Here is a 24,239-nt window from a genome sequence, read left to right as displayed (position 1 = left end):
CAGGTAATGAAGTCACACAACAGATAAAAGCAGTAGGAATCAGGAGTCTCTTAGGCTGGTGAAAATGTAAAGAAACTAAAGTCAATCATATAACATCAGAAAGAGCCAGGATTGAAAGCCAAAGCAGGAATCTTGTCCACCACTTTCACTGTGCACACCGCTATCTAGAATAGACCAACATGTACATCATCAATTGTTTAATATTCTTAGGTCCTAGTGAGTAAGTGTGATAGGATGCATATGGCCCCCAGATTTATATGCTTTAGTTCCCAGAGCCTATATATTATATTACCTTTTGGAGCAAAAAGTATTTTTCATATGTGATTAGGTTAAAGATCTTGAGTTGTGGAGATTACTTTTACAGTAATTATAGCCACTGGCAGAAATAATTGTCATGTTAGTTTCACCTTCCCACCATTTCTGCCCCATTGTTCCTGCTGCAGAAGGTACTGGGACCCAAAAGTCTAGGTAAGCATCAAGAAGTGAAAGCTTGACTGTGTCTTGAATTATAAATCGGAGTTGATCATGTGGATAAGGAAAGTGAGTTATTGAGAAAGGCTTAACAGGGAAGTAGAGCTCAATTGGATAGGTTGAGAGAAGAAAATTAGAGAAAGAAGAGAAATTAGAAGAAGGCTCTAAAACAGTGAAAAATCTATGAATGAAACAGAAGGAAAGAATGAGTATAACTGGAGCAAATGAGAAGTCACTTGAAGGAAACTTGGAATAATAAGGTTTAAGAAGTTACTGAAAAAAATCTTTGTTGAAAAGGTTAATTAACTTAAAATTTTGTTTTAATAGAGATGTTTCAGACCAATGAGAAGAAGAAATGCTATATCTCCAAGAATACCATTTTAATACTGTCCCCTTCCTAACAAAACCTAACTGTCCTTATAGATACAAATGCAATTATTCTTACTCATAAAAAAGACAAGCTGGATTCATGCTGGGATCTGCATCCCCACAGGGAATAGCCTATACCAGTTCCAAACCCATGTTATCCATGTAACGTCCAGACTCTCTCTATTTCAGTATGAATGAAATCCAGGTATGCCTAATGATAATCCCATGTCTTTAGGCTACATGTTAAATTTAACCATTCCACAGAACTGGTGACAGATGAAGAAGAAGGAATATGGGCCCAGAAAAATTCTTTGCTTTTAATGGGTCTGTGGGGAAACCAGTGTGTTGACAATTTCAATACAGCTTGGACATTTCTGGGATGGAATTTTACAACTATGTACTCAAATATTAGTCCTATTCTGTACAATTTGATTGTAGTTGCCTTGAAGGCATTTCTTATTCTCTTCTTGTATCCAGATTTAGGCTGATAATCACCGATTCAATATTTATTGAGTGAATAGACAAAAAACAAAAACAAAAAAATTTTGTATATAAATCATTAAATTACTGCAACTTGCCCTAAAGAAAAAGAACTGCTTTTTTTAAAAAAATAAAATTACTACAGGGTAGAGTCAGATGTTTTTCACTGAAAGTTTTAATAATTAAATTTTACTCACTAATACAGAAAAGAAAATTCAAATATATAAAAATGGTTTTCATTAAAAGATGGTTAAAAAAGATATTCTGCCTTACACTTTTACTGATAAAATTCAGGTTCTGTATCCTCATTCTTTCAAAACAAGCTCTGTGGACTTTCTTCAATAGAATCTCCTGAGATACTTGTGAAAAATGCAAGTTGCTGTATCCCATCCCATTGCAGGACTGTTTTTTTCTCTTTTCTTTTTCTTTGTTTTTTGCTCAATCCTCCCAGCTCCCACCCCTAAAAGCTCACAGTAGTACTGTTAAATGGGATTGCCTGAGGGAGCTGGAGCTGGACAGCAGGCTTTTATATTTTGCAAGCACAGCAAGTTACTGTGTTGTGTTAGTGTGAGATTCACTGCCAAGCAGTCTATTTAACTGAGGGTGTCCATAGGAGTCAGCTTTAATGCACCCTGGACTGAGAGAAGATGGCCTTTCTTGAAGAACCAGAGATTATGTAGTAAAAACAAAGTTAATGTCCTGCCATTTTTGTTTGTTTGTTTTTGCTTGAAGACTTAGTGTTTATATCTAAGATATTATTTCCAACTAAAAGTATTAGAAGTGACTAATTTCCCAAAGGAAGCTAAATTTATGAAATCACTGATAAGTGCTAAGACTTTTATCATGCATGATTTCTCTCAAGAACCTATGATGTATATATGGTATTGCTTTTCTTTTACATATGAGAAAACTGGCATTCATATAGATTAAGTGCATACCTAATATCATACCATGCATTTAATAACTGGAACAGTTATTCAAATTCAATTCCAACATTTTATATATTCTCTACTTATATCACCTAGAAATTCAGACTATCTTCTGAGATCAGCCTCAGATTAAAAAATAAAAAGTGGGGTGGGAGTGCAATAGCAGAGTGCAATCTTGGATGGAAAAAATAGGGAGAGAGGTAAGGAAAAGAAATAAAAGCCTCTAACTTTTTAATAGAAATTTTATGTATTAAGAAAGAGAATAAGGACAATTTTTGAATACCATTGTTAATAGGCTTGGTTTCCTCATATGCCGATGGAATTCATCATCTATTGTTGTATTTATCCCAAAGAGAAATTTAATGTTGCCCTTTAGTTACATGATAAATCCACACAGAACTTTCACCCAGAAATCGTTGTCCCTTCCAGCCATCTCTGTAGCTCCATTCTACAACCTGTTACCTTCAGGTGTGACCCAGCAAGAATCTGCTGATATCAATCAATGCTTTCCTCAGAAGAAACTACAGACTATAGCTCTATGGCTTGTCAACTGAAAGTTGCTGGCATCAATTCAAGGCCAACAGGAACTCCCAATTTGGGGTCCGGTAAAGAAAGACAGTTGATTCATTGCAAAAGCTCATGGTGATACAGCATGGACGTGAAAACAGCACAGCTGTGCGGTAGCCCCAGGGCCAGGCCCCTCTTCATCGAGGCAGCTAAGTTCTCTTCCACTCTGCTCCACTCTGTGCTGGTCTGCCTCTCAGCTCCAGCACTGGTCTTCTCTGCTCTGGGGAGACAGCTTCAGTGTTTCAGCTCCAGCCAGAGAAACATTGCAGAGTGCAATCTTGGATGGAAAGAGAAAGCGTGCTCCCCAAGCCAGAGGAGAGCTGGCTTATAGAGAAATCCCTGCCCCTGATCCCTCAAGCTCTGTCCTCAAGCAAATGAGGACTCTAAATCCTGGCAGTTTGATTGGTTCAAAAGGCACTGTCTTGATGGGGAAAGCCTCAGTTCTATTGGTTGAAATAGGATTCCAGGAACTCCTTTTTAAGGGCTGCCTCAGATGGCAGGGACAGTGCAGGCAGGCAGTGCAGTGCAGGGTTCGCCCTGATGTGCAGTTCTCATGGTGAGAGGGCCCCTGGGTAGAGATGGCTGTGAGGCTCTTTGTTGTTGTTGTTTTTCCAGCCCAGTTAACTACTAGGATTCCTTCTTAGTAGGCATCTTCTTTCTCAGGTTCACAGACTAAATCACCTTCTTAATCATGTGTTTATTAATAATGAAACATGTAATGGAATAAAATAACATGGATATTTCTTCCATCCAAAAAGCTCTAGAATTTATACACCCACATTAAAGATTCACAGCAGGGGAGTAAGCGATATTTTCAATCCACAAAACGTTATGAGAAGGGTCTTTTGAACTGGATTTAGAGCTTTTTTTAAACCCCACAAGAAAATTATGTTTCTACCTTATAAACCACACCATTTGTGCCCAAATGTGCCCAAGCAATTTTCTGAAATCACAAGGAATGAACATGCAACGTTACTTAGCTACTCCAAAGGAACTCCAAGGACAACTCCAAAATCCGAGCTGCCAGATCCACCGTGAGCAACTCATCCGAAGCACGCAGCTGAGAAACTTCAGTTTGGAAAGTAACACTGTTCATTTGGAAAGAGTAGTTCACTGTTCACAAAAATACAAAAATGAAAATAAAGAATGCAGGCTGGCTAGCTAGGTCTAGACTCATGAGAATGGTGTCCAGTAAAGCATGGAAAGAAGGCATTTGGACAGTGGGCACTGACACAGGAACGAACACTGGTGATGGCATCGGCAATGATAATGGCATCATAGGAAACTGGTAATGCCATTGGAATGAATTAGAAGCACACTCCCATGGTGAGAAGCTAACTAATTAGGCCAGTTAGGCTTTGTTCAATCAAAAGGGGGAAATAATTCAAAGGATTATGGGAATTCAGAGAAGGGACAGCTGACTGTTTGGGGATTCACAGTTCTCTTCTCGGGGATGGGACGGGCTCCTGCACAGCAGGACACACATAGGATTTGATTTCCTGCAGATCTGGATCTTGTCCCCATTTTGCCCTCACTGACTGTGATACTTTGAGTCATTAAGTTCTACAGGTTGAGTGTTCTCCCTGTAACATGAATATAATAAAGCCTCTCATGGAAGGTCCTCGAGAAGATTAAAAGTGTGACGTAGTAAGTTAATATGGTGATGGATCATGTGCTGGTGCTGCCACTTAATAAATGCCCAAATGGCTTATTTCACCCAACAGGAAGGAGGATGTAGTCTAAAATCCAAACTAACAAAAAGCTGCAGTAATTTCCACTCTTGGTCTATTGATGCTGAATGTGAGAAGAAATATGGTTTGAAATTTAGAAAAAAAAGGAAAGGTTAAATGACAATGCGGTACCATTTCACACCTGTCAGAATGGCTATCATCAACAAATCAACAAACGACAAGTGCTGGTGTGGATGTGGGGAAAAAGGAACCCTCGTGCACTGCTGGTGGGAATGCAGACGGGTGCAGCCACTGTGGAGAACAGTATGGAGTTTCCTCAAAAAATTAAAAATGAAACTCCCATTTGATCCAGTGATCCCACTGCTAGGACTACATCACAAGAAAACTGAAACACCAATCAGGAAGGACATATGCACCCCTATGTTCATAGAAGCACAATTCACCATAGCTAAGATTTGGAAACAGCCTAAGTTCCCATCAGCAGTGAGTAGATTAAAAAGCTGTGGTACATCTACACAATGGAATACTAAACTGCTGTAAAAAAGAAAGAACTCTTACCATTTGCAACAGCATGGATGGACCTGGAGAGCATTATGCTAAGCAAAATAAACCAGTCAGGGAAAGATAAATATCACATGATCTCACTCATTTGTGGAACATCATAAACTAATGAACAAAAATAGAGAAACAGAAAAGCATTGAACAGACTGTCAAACTTCAGTGGGAAAGCAGGGGTGTGTGGAGGTAAGAGATCAACCAAAGGACTTGTATGCCTGCATATAAGCATAACCAATGGACACAGACACTAGGTGGGTGAGGGCATGTGCTAGGGGGTGGGGTGGCAGCGGGGAGGTGAGTGGGGAAAAAAGGATACATGTAATACTATATGTAATACTTTTAAACAATAAAAAAAGAAAAAAACATAAATGTGTACACTATAAATCAACACCCACTCCTCTTATACTTGTAAAATAAATCATTAGGACAAAATAATGAAAGAAAATTTACAGAAGGTCTATCCTGGAGAGATGTCTATATTATTTCCTTGCTCTTTCTTTTAAATTTGTACTCAAACTTAATACAATGTCTAAAATAGTGCCTCCCTGTCTCCTTAACCAGCATTGTTCCTTCATAATTTCCATACCTCTCTGACATTATAGTCTGCATTTGTTTGTCTTCATAATCTGTTTCCCAGTCTAGAATATAAGATTTATGAGGACTTACAGCAGTCACTCAACTATTTGTTGACTGACTGAATTAACAACAAAAAACCCCAAATAATTGTGGAGGATCATTAAAGGAAGATAGATAATGTTGGAAATATATCTCTAAGTTTTAAGGTGAGGCAGCACTAGGCTGAGAAAGAAAACCCAAGTGAGCTCAAGTCCTACTACGAATTAGCTAAATGCTTTGGGGCAAATTCCTTCTGAGCCTAATTTCCAATGTGAAAAAGGAAGAGATTGGACCGGACAATCCCTTAATGCCTTTTCTTGCTGTCATTTTCTAATCTGGGGACTTCCTCCTGGGAAGAAGGAAGAAGGGACGGCAGAGTGAAGGGGCAATATGTTTGCTAAGCAGGAGAGTAAAGTGAATTTTCCTGAGTGGCTGAGCACGTATTACCTCCCACAGAGAGACAGCCTCCGCACGTCAGAACCCCCAGACAGGACCGACTACAATCTGAAATGTTAGCATTGGCACCTCAACCATATTCTTACTGGGTCCCAGATCTGTGCTGTAAGACAGCCTCTTTCAAATAGGAACCAAAGCCCTCCCTTCAGAGCCCAGGCTGTCACTTCTTGTCGCAACTAGCAACCCGCTAATGGGTGTTGCATGTACAGCCATACAGCCTGGATTTCAGTTTCCTCTGGTGTCCCATGTAGTTTATGATCAGCATATTTTTTAATCCCTCTCAAACATCTTCATTAACTCTCTCCTACCTTCCAGAAGTCTCCAGAGCCTTGCCTTCCCAAATTAATTTCCCTATTCATGCCCAGGCTCCGCGACCGTATTCAAATGTGTTCCATTTGTTTCTAACTGGAAGGCACACGTTTTCCTGGGACTTTTCCCACTTCTTGATACCAGCTTCTTTCTTTCCTTCGTTGCCTTCCTCTCTCTATGGGTACCTTCCTCCGCTTTAATTTCTCTCCTGGCACTCACCGATTAGCTGGTGAGGCTCCAGGTTCCATGGGCTGTGTGTAACCTGCTCGCCCACAGCTGCCTGGCACACTAGTAGACCTGCTCTCGCTCAGAGCAGTGTGCACTCAAGAGCCAGAGCCGGCGGCGGACTTGGGCAGGCCGTCAGCAGCTCGTGCCTGCTGTCAAATTAATGCGGCCCAACTAGCATGAGAGAGAGCCAAGTGTTTCCTCTCACAGTGCCCTTCTGGTGTGGAGGGTACATGCTGTGTCCTAACCTTTTATTTGTCCCATAGGACATTGGAAGAGCTCGGGGTAGAATTTCTTAGTGCTGCTTAAAGTTGCTCTCAGTCAGTTTTCTTATCATTTCTAAGCTGCATTCTTAAAAAAAAAAATCAATGCCCCTTTAAGATATTCACAAAACAAAGCCCAGAGGTAGAGAATAAAGGAGCCAAAGGGCATGAGGATTCTTCTAGCTCCCACAAATGGTTTTTCAGAAGAAACGAAGGCCCACAGAGATGTGCTTACTGAGCCAATGGTATGCCCTGAACCAATACCCTAACCATGCCCAGGGGGCACATGGAGAATAAAGCCAATGAGATGTTTGATAGTTGCTTGAGATAACTCAGTAAACTGTTGACAAAATAAGGTTTTCGTTTATATGAAGCTGGCAGAGTTGCAGGCTGCCAGCTCACCACAAGCAGAGCAATGTGCAGCGGGGTAAGGAGGAGAGAGACCCAGGAAAGCACAGTTGGTATCTCAACTGGACCTTGGCTGAATTCAGGGTGGGGCCAGCCTGATGGCAGGGCTGCTGACATTTTAATGTCAATTGCCAGAGTTCCTGAGAACTGCTTACTACAAAGTTCTCACCTTGGAGATTATTTTTTTCTTACCCAAGATGTTTTTATTATATCTACACTAATAAAAGAGTAAGATGCAAATTGACCGCACCTTCACAATGCCCACCAGCCAATCAGGAGTGAGTATGCAAATTAAACCAACAAAGATGGAAGGTTAATTTGCATACACAGGTTTTGTGTGGCCGGGGGCAGGGTGGGATGCACCACCCCAGCCACTACAGGCCTCTGGGCAGTGTGGGAAGGCAGAAAGGTGGCTCCAGGCCAGAGCGAAGGCGGTGCTGGCAGCCAGGGGAAAGAAGGCCCATTCTTGCACAAATCTTTGTACATCAGGCCTCTAGTGAAATATATAAATACACACAACTATATGTATTGTTTTTACACACTTGGGAATGCTACTGATTTCAAGGGGTTCACTACTTGGGGTGCTTTATTAAAAAACTAGGTGTGGTTGTGTCAAGGTAGTTCTGTTTACATCCTGCAAGTAGAGGAGGCAGGGGATTCCTATCCAAAGCTCTGCTTCCCGGATGGGAGCCTTAGCCATTGCTTGTATTCACTGTTTGGTCAATTATATATTGATTTCTTCTTTGGCTACACTTATCAGGTTGGGTTCCTGTCAAGCTTATCCTGTTTACAGCTGGTCTGCTAATTACTGTACTACTTTTTAACATTTGGCAAGAATAACATTTAATAAGAATGGCCCAGACCTTGAGACCTTTGTCCCATCCAACAGGAATATGCAATTCTCTTCTGCAGCTTGGCTTTTTTCACTAAGCAATGTAGAGGCTATCTTTCTATAAAGGAGATCGCTCTATATATACTATACTCTTTTTAATTGCTGCATAGTATTTCAGAGTTTTGAATAATAATAATTAACATATATATTTACTATTTAAAATATTTTTACTGATTTTTAGACAGAGGGGAAGGGAGAGAGTGAGAAACATCAATGGAGAGTGAAACATCAATCGGCTGCCTCCTGCACATGCCTTACAGGGGATCAGGCCCCCACCATGGGCATGTATCCTGACCAGGAATTTAACCAGTAACCTTTCAGTGCATGGGATGATGCCCAACCACCTGAGCTACACTGGCCAGGGCTACTTACTTTTTTACAGTATTTTTTTTTAATAACAAAAGTAATCCATGTCCTCATTAAACAAAAATAATTTAAGTAAAGGAATAAAATAAAAGTGAAACAATCTTTCTTTCCCTCAGTCTTTTTCCACTCCCCAGAGATATTTATGCCAAGACTTTATCTTTTTAGTTAACCAACTCTTCACCTTTATGGCTTTAGATAGAACATGTTGCCATCTATTTGGTATTTCACAACTTGAGAGCATCTTCTGGTGTCCTGTCATAAAAAAATGAGGAACAATTAATCTTCCTTTGCCATCATTCTCATGCTCCATGCACTCCTCATTTCAATGTTATTATATTTACATTTTTAGTGGTTAAAATATTTATATTTTCATATGAGACTATAATTTAGTCTCATACTTTATGCATGGGTAAAACTCACAACACACAAGAAAATCAACATTTTCATTATTATGATTTTGTAATTCAAGTTAAATTTATTTTTTTTCCTCTCCCCCCAAAATTGTAATGAGTAAGCAATTTGTGGACTTCACCATGGACATATTGTTTTCTTCAACAGTCTTTTACAGTTGATGGTCTGTGCCTGAAGCAACTTTTATATTTGGGAATTGTAAAGCAGCAATTCTCTAAATTGTTCTTTTCTTCTATACAAAAATAAAAGCTTCTTTTCCTTCTCTCTCTCTCTCTCTCTCTCTCTCTCTCTCTCTCTCTCTCTCTCTCATATACATCTTGATTATCACTAACAGCTCATAGAATTATTTTCATTCATTATTTACAATCCAATTTCTGGTTCCAGTAAAGGGGAAGTGACTTATCTTGTACTAACCCTTCCAGAGATAACAACTATAAACAATGTGGAAAAATGATAATAACTTTTTTGAAATCCCTGATGGTAGAAATTAGAAAGATGAGAATCACACTGAGTAAGACCGAATTTATCTTGCTTTCTCCCAGTTAGCATCCCCTGACCACCAGGCATTGCACAGCTAGAATTCAGAGAGCCACAGTCCTTCTGGTCTGAGGAATCAGATGTTCCTCTCATTCTCCCTCAGTTTTGTGCAATTCTCATAGTCTTATCCCCTCATTTGCAAATTGTGGACAACCATACTACCTACTTAATTATAGGGTTTTGAAAGTTAATAAACTAATTGTGTTCATACCTGTAAGGTTGGCAGAGCTTGGCACGTGCTGTGCATCCACTGGTTGAAGAGTAGTGGCTATGACTAGAATTCTCAGCAATGGCAATTCCTGAGTAGACTGTAAAAGCCCCTTAAGATTCCACAAAGCACAATCATGAACATTGTTTTCAACACTCTCATTTACAGATGAAGTAACTGAGGTGAAAAGGGTAAAGTTACTTAGCCAGAGGTCACAAAGCTAATTACTAACAAGCTACAAATGAAACCAGCTCTACTTATGACAATAATTTTCTTCCACATTTTATTTCTTTATCTCTATACAATTATTTCTTTCCTATTACATTTTTAGAAAAACATGTTTTATATACATACACCATACGCAGAATGCCCAGAATATTTTAGTTGTTAATCCAATATGTTAAAATAAAGAAATCCAATTTGACAAAAAGAATTCTAATAAGCAAGAGAAGTCCAGGGAGCTATTATAACAGACACACTCTAAACCAACCTGACTCCTCATGCCTGTCAGTGGTGGGTCTTTTCTGCATCTGCAAGGGTTCAGGAATATGGAGAAGGGCTTTGCATAAATGAATGAAGAGGCTAGACAAGAAATATGAATTTGGAAGGCATGGGGAAAGCCAGACAGAAACTTAGTTCTAGTGACTAAGCTCTCTGAATGTCCAGATCCCTAGCTTTTTATTAACACACTAGAGGCCCGATGCATGAAAATTCATGCACTGGAGGGGGGCGTCCCTCAGCCCAGCCTGTCCCCTCTCACAGTCCAGGAGCCCTAAGGGACAGGAGGCAACCCGGCGATCAGGGGAAGGCGATGCCCCCATCACACCTCTGCTGCAGTCACTGCTGGCAGTGCAAGCCTCAGCCAGCTCTGGTTACCTGAGCCTCGGGCGGCCCTGGGCGGCTGGGCAGCTGCCATACCAGGCTTGCCTTCGCTTTGGGTGTCGGCTGGGCAGCTGCCATCTGAGGCTTGCCTGCTCCTCGAGCCAGCCCTGGGTGGCTAGGGGGCTGAGGGGACTGGGGGACTCCAGAGGCAGGTGCATGGAGTGGCTAGACCCGCCTGGGGGCAGGTCCGGCCTTGCCGCGTGCCTGCCGCCCCAGCGGGGCTGAGGGGACTGGGCACTGCCATCTTTGAGGGCGTGGCAGTCAATTAGCATATGCCCTCTTTATTAGATAGGATTTTTCCCTATAGCAAAGCAGATATACATATCAAAGGTAAGATTTGGTAAACAGTAAAAGATTATCAGGTTGGGGAAACTGCCCTCAGCTGTCTGCCAGCAGGCAATAATATGTAGATCTTCAGCCCTGCTGAAGCCCCAAGGTTCATCAACCTTTTGATGAACTTCTTGCATTTATGACCTGCTGGAATTAGCCTCCAGCATGTCAGGTCATTTATCATCATTTATTCTATGTATTAAACTCTGGAACTTGTATCATTTTTCTGAAATGGTCAAGCATAACTCAGGAACAGAATTATAATACCCTCTCTCCATCTTCATGCATCTAAACTGAGAGACAAGGCATTCCAAAATACTTAGTGAAAGGTCTAGACCACAAAGACCAGGCAGTTCTACAGGTACATTTTTATCAAGCCACTAAAGGCCTGGTGTACAGGATTCGTGCACTGGTGGGGGCATGGCCTGTGGGGATTGGCCCACTGTGGGAGTGCCACTCATCTTGGTCAGCTGAGCAGTGCTCCCACTGTGGGAGCACACTGACCACCAGGGGGAAACTCCTGAATTGAGCATCTTCCCCTTGGTGGTCAGTGTGCATCATAGTGACTGGTCGACCAGTTGTTCTGGTCATTCTGCCATTAGGTCGCTGGTTTTTTATTATATACGATAAGAAAACAAATGATTTCTCTTGTGTTAAAAATAACTATTGCAGAATGTATAAAAATAAAAGATTAAACAAAAATGAATTAAAAGGTAGCAAAGTAAGTAAAGATGTAACTAATTTTATGTAAATGTAATCATTACTTATATTCTTAGCTCTTATTATATATAATATACATATTCTTAGGCCTGATGCACAAATTCGTGCATGGGTAGGGTCCCTAGGCCTGGCCAGCAATCAGGGCCGATTTGTGGGGCAACCAGCGGGGCGATCAGAGACCCCCGCTGGCACCTGCCTTGGCTGGCCTGGGGCCTGCAGGCTGGGGGCAGCTCCTGTGGTGAGCCTCTGCCCTCTGGTGATCAGTGCATGTCATAGCGACCGGTTGTTCCACTGGTCATTCTGCTGTTAGGTCGATTTGCATATTAGGCTTTTATTATATAGGATAGGGTGGGGCAAAAGTAAGTTTATAGTTGTAAGTATGTGAAACAGAGTTTATCTTTGTATTACTATTTATTAATATTGTATTATTTTTCCATACAAACAACTGTGGACCTAGTTTTTCACTATATATATATATATATATATATATATATATATATATATATATATAGTCCTTCAAAAATATTTTGTATTTTCTTTATAGGCAACCTACACAAATTTTAAGATTTATTCTGAAGAAATATGCATTATTGTTGCTATTTTTGAATATAACTAAATAATTAAAATCCTAAAGTAAAACATTATTAAATATAATTCACCATAGTAAAAGTAAAATTTATATTTCAAAATCAGAAAATCTATTAGTATCATATTGAGACAGTAAAATGGGAAAAATCACATACTAGTAATCTCAATAGATACAAGAAAAAAAAGTATTTGATGTAATACTGGAGTTGTTCATGATAAAACTCTAAGCAAACTAAGAATGGAAAATAAATTCTTAAACCTGACAAAAGCTATCAACATCCTTTATTAGATAGTATGCATCATAGTGAAACTTCAAAATATTTTCATTCAAGTTAGAAAATAATTAAAGACGCTTTTATTCCCATTTAAAATCAGTATTACACCAGTGGTCTTGGCCAATGCCGTGAGTCAATAGAAAGGAAGAGCAAGGCGTAAGAATTAAAAAGAACAAAAGTGTCAATATTTGTAAGTTTATGATTACTGCTATAACAAATCCAAAAAATCTAGGTGAACTACTGACATTAATAGTAATTAACAAGATTCCTGGATGCAGAAACCAAGTATATTCTTATATAACAATCCTAACCAAATATAATCAATTACATATATTTGACTATACCAAGTATCAAAAACCACAATAGTAAGCAAAAACTCTAAGTTACAGAGTGGTATACCTAATATTTTATCATTTAAAAAAGTTTAAAGGCCTGTGTATTATCTGGGTTTTATATAGACTTCATGGATATGACAGCCAACAAATCAGGCAAAGACAGTCTGCAGGACAGGAAGATGGGAAGACAGTGGAAGTAGGGAGGAAAATGCAGGGCCAACAGTTGCTTTAAAATGTTCTTTAGAAAATATAAAGCAAATGTGACAAAATGCTACAATTTGACAAGAGGGTAAAACTAAGTTTATTTTATTTATCTCTATAATTCTCTTACATTTGTAGTATTTCAAAGTGCTTTACTACTCACCCCCCCAAAAAAAAATTTAAGGAAGTTGTAGTAGGGAAAATATGTGTTAAATTTTAAATGGCATCAACCTCTCAACACAGGTGGGCATATTGGAAGCTTCTGCGCAAGTGAGGGATCTTTGTCTTGCTCGGTCCAGGAAATAACAATCTAAGGCTTTGGAAACTGGCATAACATTACAGAGGGTTCCCCACCTTGTCAGTAACCCATTTTCCAAAGCTGCTGGAGCAACCCTTAGGCAGCACACCTGCCAGAGCAGCAAGATCTGTTGTGCATCTGGGTCTCTTTCCCCTTGGGCCATAGCTTATTGCTTTTCTTTTTTCCTCAGAGAAAAACAGCAGGTCAATAGATACAATGCCAGATAGAGACAAATTACTTTATTGCTTAGAAAATAAATGACTTCCACTAAATGATTTTTTTCTTTCTGGTTTTGCATTAGTGTATTCCTCCTGTCTCCCGAACTGATCTGTGTCATTAAACACGGAAAGTTTCTGAATATTTGCAGAAGATGGAGTGCATGTCCTTTATCTCCTGTTGTGTAATAGAAATACTGCAGACAAATCCATTTTGTCTTTACGGTGATCTATCATGGGCACAGAGCTCCTTCCACGGTCTGTCCCGTGTGACCTCTTCCACACAAAAGTCTCCCCCTTTGGGTGTAAGAGAGCCTAAGCAAGGTCCCCTGAGACAGTCTAGGATGCAACATCTGGCATAAATTCAAGAGAGCTCAGAGAACATCCCCTGGGTAAAACAAGTTAGACAAGCAGGATCAAAGGTACTCTTCTGAGTAACTTCATGCTGAAAATGTTCAAGGCTCATATCAGAATGATTAAGGAGTGATCAATTGATACATTTCTTTTGCCACTCACCTTGTATTGGTTTATGAATTTGCTCAGAGCATTCTTTAAATCAGTCTAACATTGAGACCTCCCAAGCCATGGTAGAAAAAAATTCATCTGTCACATTGGGGGTCCTCACCTCTAGGTTCATGTAAATTCCCAGAGGGCTGAGATGGGATGGGAAGTGATCTAGTTCTTAAGGGTTCGCTGTTGGACCATCATTGCTCCTTCTGCCTTTTGGGGGTCCTACTCCTGGCATGTTGAAGTATCTTCTTGGCCCTCATGCTCTGGGCTGCCTCAGAGATTACCTCACAATGGGTTTTCTCGCTTACTACAGACAAAGCCACCCCAGGTCTATGCTGCTCTGTCATACCCCAGTACACCATGCAGTCATCCAAGTTCCTGTCAGAAACCCTAAACCCAAGTCCTAAGAAATGTCCCTTTCCTTCCCACATTGAGCCAACTCAACACTTGATTCTCTTTTGTTCCTCATTAAGGTCTCCACTGACTAAACAAAGCAGGAGATGAGTACCTCGCAAATTCCAATGTTGGTCCTGAAGCACATTGGCAGAAGAAATGGTGAGCAGCATAATTCAAATGTTGGATATTTGTATGTCTCAGGAATTTCCTTAGCAAAATGGCGTGGTTTAATCAGTGGTTTATAAATTGTGATCCTTAAAACCCTAGTGTTACTTGGGTTTTATATCTGCTTCCAAGGTCAAGACATGGCCAAGTTTTATTTCATTCACATAATTTATATAAATTTTATTTGATGAAGAGAATACATTTTCTTTATCTTCCTTTGTTTAATCAATGGGATAAATTTGTAGACAAGTCTAGAATAATTGATCTTCATGTATCCTGAATGTCAGGAGTTGTGCATTGTTAAAATCCTCTGAGCACTGTAACATCTGTAGATCTGTGTAGGATTTTTAACCACTATCCTTTAAATCATCTCCGAGTTTCTATTCCAGTCTTGACTGTGGGGCATTATACTTTTAATTCTAGCATTTTCTTTTTATAGACACTGCTAAATTTATTTAACTAGAATGTCATTAAAGATTTCTCATTTTTAAAGTAATGAACTGAGATGAGATATAAAGTATGAATGTGGTCCTATTTTTACTTAAAATGCAACCAGAAGCCAGACATGATTGGAGGAAAGTATCTATATATATAAAAGCCTAAACGGCTGTTAAGACCAAACGACCAGAACAACCAGTCGCTATGATGTGCACTGACCACCAGGGGGCAGACACTCAATGCAGGAACTGACCCCTGGTGGTCAGTGCACTCCCACAGCCAACCTCCCATGGCCAGCGGCCAGCCAACCTCCTGCAGTCCCTCCCCCCGGCTAAGGCTCTGGGCACCAGAGAATCTGGGTCCAGGAAGCCTGTAGGAGGAGAGTGACCCTGACACTGATCAAGACAGAGTAGCAGCTCAGAGGGGGCAGAAGAGGCAAGGCATCAGCCTAACTGCAAAGATGTAAAGTAAGCACCACCGCCATCTTACCTCTGCCACAGCACCATGCTGCTGGCTCTTCTGCCCCCGTCAGCCACTTCTAGCTTGGCCCTGTGTCTTTCAGGCTCCCAACTGCTAATTGACTAGCGCTCATGTGGTGGTGTGCCACCATTGGCCGAAGTCAGCTACCTAACATGCTTGGCGGGGGGGGAGGGGGGGCGAGGCGGGGGGGGGGGGAAATGTGCAGCTGACATAGGAGAGATGACCTGTCTGTCTGTCAGCAACTCCACCCCGGGGAGAGTGAGGTGGCCCAAGCGTGGGCAGTGAAGTAGAGCTGTATTTCCACCTCAGAGTGTAGCTGGTGTTCAGGCCATTTTGGGGCGCTCTGTCTGTGGTCTTTGCTTGCCGGTACCTCAGCACATCTACACAACTGTATCGGGGCCTGCTGGCCAACCTTCCGCAGTTCCTCCCTCCCCCCACCCCTGTGCATGAATTTGTGCACTGGGCCTCTAGTTAAAATATAAGGAGCTGTGAAATCACATCTGACTCCATCCATGCATCCATTAGTGAAATCATAAGAGCAGTTATTTGCTGAGATCTGTTGTAATCAATGATATCCATCCTCATTTGTTAAATTTTTCACCTGATTCTTCACTTGGTTCCTATTTTCTAGGAAACCCTAGAAGAAGAAAAAACTTCCCAGCAACAATGCCAGCCAGTGTCTCTGGCTCATGTAGAACCTTTCCAGGGTCTATAGCTGCATTGAGAGAGGGAGACAGAGAGAGAGAACATCCTCCTAGTTGAGAGCATTCTTTCTATCATTCACCATAGATGTTGGAAGTTGATTTTTATAGATTTTCAATAAACAGTGGTTTATAGATAGCCCCACTGTAAAGCCCTTCAGAAATTATCTAATAAAGGTAGTGACTCCAGGTGGCACCCAGTTAGGCCAAGTGAGGCCTCAACCCTTACAGGTTCTTGTCATGAAATGAGAAGGAATTCAAGAGTGTGACAGAAAGATTTAGCAAAACACAGTATGTTTATTAAAGCAATAGTATGCACTCGAGAAGTGAGAGCTTGTGATCTCGGAGATGGAGACATGACAATGGGGTCTGGGTGGACGGTCTTATTAAATGTGGCCAAGGTGGGGGAAGAGGGTTGTCCTTTGTTTCTGAGGCTGGTTGGTGACTACCTATGCGGCTTGTCCATGTCTCTCCTCTCCATTTAGTGATTTCTTTTTGGTCCTCCAATTATAGGAAATTAGGGAAGGGAAGTAGGAAGGTGGTTAGTGATGGTAGTATCTGTGATGTTCCAGCCAAGACAGAGAAGAGAGGAGGAGGGGTAAGAGCTTAAGGCTTAGGTTCTCTATTCTAACTTTCCTGCCTCAGTACTACAGCAAAAGTTTAGGCCATGCCAGAAAATCACTCTTCACAATTGACTATCATCTGTGTGCCCCTGGAGATGGCCTAAAGAGCTTGGGGAGAGATCTGGAAATGGAGGCCTAGGGATACTGGTCATAACACTTCTGGGCATCAGAATGAGAATGTCAAGATATTGTTTTTTATATTGTGCTGATAATTATATCTAATTTATAGGAATATCTGGTTTTTATGCTTCTGGAAAGAGAGTGGCTCTCTGGTCAGTGGCTACTGAAGGAAGACCAGTCAATTTAGAATTTCTGCCTCAGGTCATTTTCTTAGTGCACTTAAAACACATACTGACTTGTTGGGACCAACAATAAAAGAGTGGCTATGTGGATATTTTAATACATGAGGATATTTCACTCCACTCCTTAAAGGAGATCACACTCAAATTTATTAATTGCAACCTTGTATCTGCTTCAGAGGTCAAGCCATGACCAAGTTTTATTCCATTTACATAATTTATATAAATTTCATTTGATGAAGGGAGTACATTTTCTCAGAACATCTTGAGAAAAATGTTAGCAGAAAGGTGTTGTGTATTGTTTTTCACTATCCCCTTATTCCCTATAAATTACATTGCTAGACAGTATTTAAATTGTATTTTGTATGGAAGAGGTATTTTTAAAAACTATTTTTATCAATTTTAGAGAGAGGAAGGAAGAGGGAGAGAGAGAAACATCAATCGTCTGCCTCCTGCCCCTATCAGGGATTGAGCCAGCAAGCTGGGCTTGTGCCCTGACTGGGAGTCATAAAGGCAAACTTTTGGTGCATGGGACAATGGCCAATTGAGCCACACAGGCCTGGGCAAGAGGTATTTGTTTGAATAGTCCTTCTATCAATCAGGATTATATTTACCTCTGTGTATGACACACCTGAGACAACACTAGCTTAAAAAATAGGGGTTTTTAATTCCTTCTAAAATTTTATTAAATGTATTGGGATGACATTGGTTAATAGGATTATATGCTTCAAGTGTACAATTCTATAATACATCATCTGTAAATTTATTGCATTGTGTGTTCACCACCCAAAGTCAAATCACACCCATCACCATATATTTGACCTCCTTTACCCTTTTCCAGCTCCTTCCATCCCTTTTCCTTTCTGGTAACCACCATAATGTTGTTGTCTATGTGTGCAAGTTTTTTGGTTTGTTTGTTTGATTTGTTAGTGTGTTGCTTTCTGTTTTATATTCCAAGGGGTTTCTATCTCTCAGCTGACAAGCAGTTGAGAGGTAAGCAGTTGACACGGGTGCAGTGACTCTACAATGATAACAGGAACTCAGGTTCTTATCTTTCTTTTCCACAATCTTTAATGAGACTCTCATCCTATAGTGACAAGAGGGCTAACTGCCTATGTGTTCCAGAAAGGAAGCTAAGAATAGCACAAAAGATGAAATATGTGTGATAGACATGTAATCATTTTTTTTCTCAGAAAATAATAGCTCTCCTGGAATCTCCATTAAATCATTCATTCTTAGATGCTAGAACTGGGACACAGTGCCCTCCCTAGCTGCAAGGGAGTCTGAAGAGCTGGCTTTTGGGTTTTAAACTGGACACATTACTATCTCTAACAATATCAGATGATTTTTAAAATAAATACAAGTTCAAATCTATGGTAAGAAAGCACCAGTGTTAAACACAATCTTCTCCTTGAGTTACATACACTTCTTCCCAAAGTAGACAAGCCCCAAGTCTCATCCAGTTTCTTAATCCTGTTCAGAGGCTGGCTCTCTGCATTATGTGTAATCCTCTCTGCCTGGATAGGAAGAGAGTCCTCAGAGTCTCTCGATCTTTAAAACTAAAAGACAAATTATCTGCTCCTAACATACCCAATATACAATGGTAGAAAAGGAATCAGACAATAATAATGAGTCATTTTATTGGGAAAAAAAGATTAATGTGAAACCATTAATAGTGAAGGCTCTATGATGTGCTTAATGTGACAGGACTTCATTCTATTGTTTGGGCAAATCTCCCTCATTCACTATATATCATTGTCCCGGTTCTGATCTTCAGGCAAAATAGTTCTAGTCAGTTAAACTCTGAGGCAACATCTCCAATAGGAATTAGAAAAAAATGCCCTCCTTGTCTTGGCTGTTGTAAATATCTTCCTATAGGTTAAATCAGAGGTCCAGGTTTAGCCATCAGAGATCAACATGTATAAAAGCAAGGTTGGATTTTCTTTGGTTCTATCTAAAACTTAGTAAATTTTATGTGCAGGTAAAATTTTGCCTAAACTTTATCTTTTAACATGAAGACTCATATCTTGTATCCACTGACTTGTGAACTCTGCTTATCTCCATAGCCTTGACTTGCAGAACAGTAGTTACCTTGAGGCAATCCAAAATCTGTTAGATTCAGAAAGCAGCTTCTTTGCCTGTTAGCTTACCTCTTAATGGAAGGTGTTTGAGAGAGGTTGGAGGCCATAATCTAATGTTCTGTTAAGGCCCAGTACCTCATAGCAGTGCTTATAATGGTTTATGTTTAATGCACAAGAGTAAATTTTTTTCAAGGACATAAAGCTTCATATTATGGGACTTTTGGTCAATTTATACTGCAAGCCATGGGCAGAAAGCATCTCCCTTATCAAAGCTATATTTTCTTCATATCTACTTGTAGCCTTGCTAACTCTAGTCTAAATTCATCCCACTCTTGAAAAATTTTGCTAAAATAGGGAAGAAGTAACAAGCATATGCCAATGATCTAAATTTTCCCCTCACTATTCTTCAAGATTATATCTGGGGTCAACATGTGGTCCACATCCCATATACTACAAGGGACAACTTGATCAAAGGTTTTTTCTAGTACACAGCAAGGATCATCAACTTGTAAAAACTGGGTGTTCCTCACCCATAGCCTACATCATTCACTAGATTCTGTAACTGTCAGACCCCTCTAACGTCAAATTCTATATTAGTTAAATTGCATATAGCTGCATATAACAGAAACTTGACAACAGTGATTTAACCAAATTGCTCCGCATGAGACATGAAAGTAAAATAGCACATTCATGATGCCATAAAAAAAAAAAAATCAGGCTTCTTCTATTGTTCTCCTAAGCCATTTTCAGCTAGTGGCTTTCATTCTTTTGATCAAAACTTGGCTGTTTTTTAGAACTGAATCATAAGGGAGTTAGAGAGGTATTTTTAACTTTATAATATGGCCACTTCCAAACAATGTTGGGGTTCTCTTAGGAAGAAGGGAGTTGGATTTATTAGACAAATAGCAATGTTTGCCACTGAACCCAAAGCTGGCATAACACCATTGGTAAAGTGGATAGAGAGAGTTTGTCTTGTGGGCTACAGCTAAGTCCTCTGGGGGCACTTGAGTTCAAGTAAAGTGTAGTGGGAAGAGATTGTCTGATCCCCTTGGATATATACTCTGGTAAAAAAAAAATATATACAGTCATGAAAAAATCAAGTTTATTCTCTTAATATTTTGATAATATATTGCCAGTGTAATACTGTATAACAGTTCCATCGCATAAAACACCTATAATTTGTTTTCCTCCTATATCTGTGGCTTGTCTGAGACTTGGATGATCTAGGTTAGGCTTAACCAGTCTTGACTCCACGTTATAAGGTCCACGTCAGTTCCACAAGCTTATAATTCTCCTTGTGTCAGTGGACTGGCTGATACCTGTTCTTCCCAACAAAGAGGCAGAAACATCAAAGAGCACATCTACTCATGCAAGCATATTTCAAGCCTTTACCAGTATCACATCTGCTAAAGTTCTATTGACTAAACCAAGTCACATAGCTAAAACTCACTCGGCTTCCATAGGTAGAGACTCCAAGGACATATGGCAAAAGGCATAGATACAGAGAAAGGTAAAGAATTGAGGCTAATCAAATCGACCATAAGCTGGTTCAGTCATAATATCTAACACAGCATTTATTTCTCATTTAAGGTAGGAGGACCAATTTTTATGTCTTCTATAAGAGAATCATGTAAAAACAAAAAGGGATAATTTTTAAGCAAATAATTTTTAAACAACGGATTCATGATATCTTTCTTTATTTTTTGCAAGAGAAGATGATGGTTAATAGTTAATTTTACATGTTTCCTTCAAGAAAGAAAAATTACTTTATGGTTTATATCAGGAAGCTTCAGATTAATAAAGAAATCTAATCAAGGAGCTCTAGTTATTTGTAAGTACTTCTGGCAAAATGTGGTTTATATTTTTTAAAGCTAAATTTAAAATACTATGTTTTTATATATGTCATAGAGTGGTATTACTGGAAATATTTGACGTGCCCATCTATTCCAAAATCCAACCAAGCCTAGGAATTATTTTCTACTTTCCTTCTAGATGAGCATTCAAGGTATACTGTACTTTCAGTGATGAGATGGTCACATCTTCAGAAGACAGCTTATTCCATTGACCCAAGAGTCCAGTGAGCAAAGTTAACTTAGCATTTTCGTCCTTTGCCCTTAATTCTAGAAAATAGAAAAAGGTTTGCCTATTTTATTTCAAAACTGTACTAATTTCTGAAAGCTGTCATAACAAAGTACTACACACTCATAGCTTAAAGTAACACAAATGTATTATCTCGCAGTTTTGGATGATACAAGTCTGAAATCAAGGTATCAGCAAGACCATGCTTCTTAGGAAGGCTTTAGCGAAAAATCCTTCCTTACCACTTCCTAGCTTCTGGTGACTCCTGACCATTCTTGGCATTCCTTGGCTTATAGCTATGCCATTCCAATCCTGCCTCTGTTTTCATATGACCTCCCTCGCTGTGTGTGTCTCCGTGTATTCTCTTCTCCTCATATAAGAACACAAGTCTTTGGATTTAGAGCCCATCTTAATCCAGTATAACCTCATCATTTTAAAAAAGATTTTAAAATTTTATTTTTAGCGAGAAAGGAAAGGGAGGGAGGGAGGGAGGGAGGGAGGGAGGGAGAGAGAGAGAGAGAGAGAGAGAGAGAGAGAGAGAGAGAGATGAGCAAAACATTGATTTGTTGCCTCCTGCACGCCTCCGACTAGGGATCAAGCCCACCACCCAGTCATGTGCCCTGGCTGGGAATCAAACTGGCAGTCTTTTGGTGAATGGGATGATGCCAAACAAACTGAACTACATTGGCCAAAGCTAACCTCTTCTGAACTAATTACATTTGAGACTATTTCCAAATAAAGTCACATTCTGAGGTTCCAGGTGTATATGAATCAGGGGGTGGGGTGGGATGGGAGGAGCATTATTCAACAAATACAAAGACCATTTCAAATATTTAAAGAGTGACATTATTCTTTCACCTTGGTTGTCATTGTTTCTTTCTTCCTTCCTTTCTTTCTTTTTTTTCTTTCTTTCTCTTTCTTTCTTTCTTTCTTTCTTTCTTTCTTTCTTTCTTTCTTTCTTTCTTTCTTTCTCCTTCCTTCCTTCCTTCCTTCCTTTTTTTTTTTTTTTTTTTTTAGCAGAATACCCTGAATAAATTCAAATCCCCTTAAATTATATTGTTACCAGACCTTCCCCATCTAGGTCAACTTTCTTCAGTTAAATTTAAAAACATCAATAAACTGATACTGTGAACTACAAATAGATAATTTTATTTATTTATCATAACTACTAAAACAGCCTTTATACAAAGTATCTGTAAGCTTTCATACCAAGAAAATAGTATGTGATTTTGTCCAACTAATAATTTAGCCTGGTGAGCAAAATACCTACCCCCTGGCTCCTATACGTGGTGATTCAAGATGGGAAATACATTACATTAGAAATCATCTGCACTGTCCTGATGCTGACTTTTATACTCCATTGGGTGCTTTTTAGATTGTATTTTACTACCTATGTCAAAGACCAATACTGGTCAAGACTTATTACCCACCAATGAGCTGTAAAGAGGCTGCTGAAAAGGGCATTGGAGGCTACTGAAAATATAGATCACACTCTGCGAGGGCAAGAACGCTCCTGGCCCAGGACTTTATTAACATTAGAGCTTCACTACTGCCCTTTCAGCTCTGCTTCAGAGCCTCCCATGGAAACCCAGGCTTTGGTGTGTCAAGGATTGCAGAAGGATGAGCATATTGAGAATATGCCTGATCCTGCCTAAAACCCCAGAGCAGTGACCACATCTCAATTAATTCACTCCAAAGGTTTTACAACTTTCTGTAAACACTGGGAACATTAATCAATTACAGTATTTCTTTAGTGTTACTACATCTTAAACAGCTATTATCCTTGAATTGTCAATCTTATGGTGGGTGAAAAAATTGTAAGATGGTAAATAAGAGGTGGAATATGCAGCTTGTTAGATGGATGCTCAGCCTTTGGAGATACACAGACTTGGATTCAAATCCTGGATCTGTTATTTACCAGTTAAAATGACTGTGGGTAATTTGCTAATCTTTTTTGAGCCTCAAGTTGTTCATCTGGAAAATAAAATAATAATAAATATGTCTTTTATTATGTTGTTGTAAAGACTAAATGAGCAAATGCATGCAAAATACTTAGAAGAATGTTTGGTAGTCAGTATTAGTTGCTCTTATTGTAACAGTGTAAAGCAGCCTTGAAAAGAAAGAACAAAGCTGACAGACACACACTGCCTGATTGGGACAATTACTGTGATGCTACATTATCCAAGCAAGTGTGGTATTGGCAAAGGACACACATGAAGAGCAGTGATACAGAACAGAGAGACCAAATAGCCAGATACAGACACACACTTATAAGATCAATTCATTAATTTGTTTTTCAATTACAGTTGGCATTCAATATTATTTTATATTAGTTTCAGTTGTGTAAGATTAATTGATAGATGACAAAGATTCTCAAGCAATCCTATTGTGAAAGAATAGTCTTTTTAGTAAGTGGTGCTGGACAATTAGACATGCTTAAGCAAAAAACAACAAAAAAATAAAACAAAACAAAAATTCAACAAGTATCTTATATCACATACAAAAATTAACTTGAAATGTATCATGGAACCAAATGAAAGTGCTGAAACCGTGAAAATTAAAAAAGGTATTACAGGAAAAAAAGTATTTGCTACCTTGAGTTACATAAAGTTTCTTAAGACAAGAATGCACAGCTATTGTTTTTAATTTGGTAGATTAAACTTTTATCACATTGTAAACTTTGTCTTTTCAAAAAAGACTGTTAAATGAAATTACAAGTCACATACTAGGAAAAATATTTATTAAACACATATCTGATAAAGAATTTGTATCTAAAACATGTAAAGAACTTATAACTTAATAATAATAAGAGAAGCAACTTAATTTTTAAATAGTGGGAAATATTTGAAACTATATTTCACCAAAAAA

This window comes from Cnephaeus nilssonii (assembly GCF_951640355.1).
Source record: "Cnephaeus nilssonii genome assembly, chromosome: 10".
Taxonomy (NCBI): Eukaryota; Metazoa; Chordata; class Mammalia; order Chiroptera; family Vespertilionidae; genus Cnephaeus; species Cnephaeus nilssonii.
The sequence above is the reverse complement of the archived record's forward strand: the minus strand, read 5'-3'. Positions refer to the sequence as shown.